The sequence below is a fragment of the Poecilia reticulata genome, linkage group LG16 (assembly GCF_000633615.1).
Source record: "Poecilia reticulata strain Guanapo linkage group LG16, Guppy_female_1.0+MT, whole genome shotgun sequence".
In the NCBI taxonomy this organism is placed as follows: Eukaryota; Metazoa; Chordata; class Actinopteri; order Cyprinodontiformes; family Poeciliidae; genus Poecilia; species Poecilia reticulata.
Genome location: NC_024346.1, coordinates 670673 through 673377, shown reverse-complemented (window position 1 = coordinate 673377; position 2705 = coordinate 670673). Strand labels below are relative to the sequence as shown.

The 2705-nt window shown below is 42.4% G+C and overlaps 1 protein-coding gene and 1 long non-coding RNA gene across 4 annotated transcripts in view; one reads left to right on the top strand and one right to left on the bottom strand.

The window, feature by feature from the left end:
* Nucleotides 1-2189, bottom strand: part of LOC103477475 (uncharacterized) — a 13973-nt gene extending 11784 nt beyond the window's left edge. The window contains exons 1-2 of one of the 2 annotated variants that reach the window (XR_535655.2): nt 1854-2189; nt 249-308 (exon numbers count right to left, since the gene is read on the bottom strand). This is a non-coding gene — a long non-coding RNA (uncharacterized LOC103477475). Of the gene's footprint in view, nt 1-248; nt 309-1486; nt 1575-1853 lie in introns of those variants that run through there. The other variant, XR_535656.2, reaches the window with a different exon arrangement.
* A 143-nt stretch (nt 2190-2332) lies between these two features.
* Nucleotides 2333-2705, top strand: part of LOC103477474 (mothers against decapentaplegic homolog 4-like) — a 12228-nt gene continuing 11855 nt past the window's right edge. The window contains exon 1 of one of the 2 annotated variants that reach the window (XM_008430608.2): nt 2333-2480. The gene's annotated coding sequence lies outside the window, so the exon portion shown is untranslated. The remainder of the gene's footprint in view (nt 2481-2705) is intronic. The other variant, XM_008430607.2, reaches the window with a different exon arrangement.

Here is a 2705-nt window from a genome sequence, read left to right as displayed (position 1 = left end):
TAATAATAATAATAATAATAATAATAATAATAATAATCATCATCATAATAATAATAATAATAATAATAATAATAATAATCATCTCTTCTCTCCTGATTCTTTCTGCTCATTTGTAAAATAGTCTTTTGAATTTTATATAACCACCTTCCTTTCTTTTCTTCTTCCCATAACTTTTACCACCTCTCTCTTGTTTTYTGTTTAATTATACCCTTTATTTCTGTTATACTAACACTAACATCTGTCCTCACCTGATTGGTTCTCTCTTTAGCCAGTCTGTCTGCTTTTCATTCCCTTAATCCTGTGATGAGCTGGAACCCAAACACAATGTACTGTTATTGATTCTGTTAAGTGTTTGTTGTATTTTAATTAATATATCTGGTCTACTATCTGATTTATTATTTTGCAAACTGAATAACGAAGAGCTAGAATCTGAGCCAGTAATAGATTTCAACCTTTTCCACCGTTGAGCTGCTAACAGCAAAGCCAGCATTTCTCCTGCAGACACCGAGACGCCGTCACTGAACCTTTTTACTACTTTAACTTGAAACTGTGGCACAATAAATGCTGTCCCTACCTTATCAGCTGTATTTTGATGCATCAGTGTAGATTTAGTTATAATATTCATTCTTGTATTATATATCTATTTCATCTCTAAAAAGAAAACTCAGCATCAGGAAGTATTCAAGGTGGAACTGCAGATAATGGAACTGATTTAAATTAACTTCCTTAACTTTAGAGTTTATTATCTTTAATAAGCTCTTTAATTGTTTCTTTTCCTTTTCCCAGTCATGTTTAAGCTCCTCTAATGTTGGATGATCATTTTTGATCCCGTCTAACTTTAAGAGGCATTTCAACCTGTAAAGCTGCTGTTGAAGATGTTTTACCTGAGATAATCTTAAAGCCTGATGTTGGATAATATTTAACTTCTGGAGGTTTGAATCTGCTGCTGAATTATAAACTATACATCCATAATCCAGGACTGACCTAATTAACCCAGTATAAATAGTTTTTAATGATTTTCTGTCAGCTCCCCGCTCTGTTCCAACTAAACACCTCATTATATTTCATATCTCAATGTTACATTTATTTAAAACTTATGAAATATCTGAAGTTTTATATCTTTTTCTTTAGGATAGAAATGAACCACAAACCTCTGATATAAACATATAAACAGAAACTTTCCATAAGCAGGAAAGAAGAAAAAATACATCCAAACTATCTGGACTATTTCTGAGTTATTATCTAATAAACCATCTGTTAAAGGTCCGTTTCCATGCCAACCCGCGATAACAATCCATTTTCTAACAGGTTTTTCACCAAAGACTTAATAAACACAGAGTTTCTTTAAATGTGTTTACATTTGAAATTCTAAATCGACATTTGTGACCGTATACAAAAATAGACCAGCAAATATTGCAGTAAACTTATTACGAGGGAACGCAGCAGGAAATGTCCCCTGCAGGGCTCCGTAGGAAGCGTTACGGACCTTAGCTCAGTTATATTTATCTATAGTCCATCCATCCATTTTCTTACACCCTTAGTGGGTCAGGAGGGTTCCTCCAGCTAACGTTCCGGGCGAGAGGCGGGTCACCGGGGTCACCTGGGGTCACCTGGGGTCACCTGGGGTCACCGGGGTCACTGGGGTCACCGGGGTCACCGAGGTCACCTGGACAGGTCGCCAGTCTGTCGCAGGGCAACACAGAGACACAACAACCACACACACTCACTCACTCACTCACTCACTCACTCACTCACTCACTCACTCACTCACTCACTCACTCACACCTAATCTATAAAGTCCCTGCAGTTTAAAAATAATTCCGAAACATTGACTTTGTATTTGTGGTTCTGACCCAGTAGAAAAGCTGATCCGTGATTCTACCGAACCTCTTCCGGTTCCAGAGGAAACCAGAATCTCGTTTCATCACAAACTGCTGCTGTTTTCATCTCTGCCACCGGATGGCGCTGTGCTCTGACCGCACCGTGCCCCGCGGACACCACGTAACCATGGGCAACCTCACGCGCGTGCACGCGTCTCTCAGAACAAACTTTGGTTGTTCGTCCTTTCAAAATAAGAGGCTCTGGAACAGCGCGGGATCTCATTACTCTTTAATGGGAATTGCTTGATTTTAAATCGGCGTGACGTCACAAGCTGGAGGAAGTTGATTGCTGTTGATCAGTTACGTGACTGAAATCTGTCTGTCGGTTTTATTTCCCTCCCTGGTCCAGAGCGCACGCGCTGCTAGAAGCTCTCATTCCTGTTCATGAAACAGGTTGACTTCCGGTCTGCGGAGGCTGGGGTCGCATCCAGCCCATGTTTGGACTCTTATTTTCCTAAAACTCGGAGGTCAGCACACTTCCTGTTATGTCTGGCTGTCGGGGGAGCGTGACACAGCCGCCACCCCCTCCAGACAGACGGTCTGCAGCCTCACACGGAGACACGCAGCTCAGCTCAGCCCGGAGCAGCGCGCCGAGTCCCGGTGAGTGGAGCTGGCAGAGCCCGCTGAGGGCTGGAGGGGCTGGGGGACAACTGTTGCTGCGGCGGGGGGACGGACTGGACGGATGTCTTTTTACCCATGTCCCTCCGTCTGTCCAGACTGTCTCTGTCTGTCTAAACTGTCTTTATCTGTCCAGACAGTTTCTGTCTGTCCAGACTGTCTCTCTGTCCAGACTGTCTCTGTCTGTCCAGACTGTCTCTGTCTGTC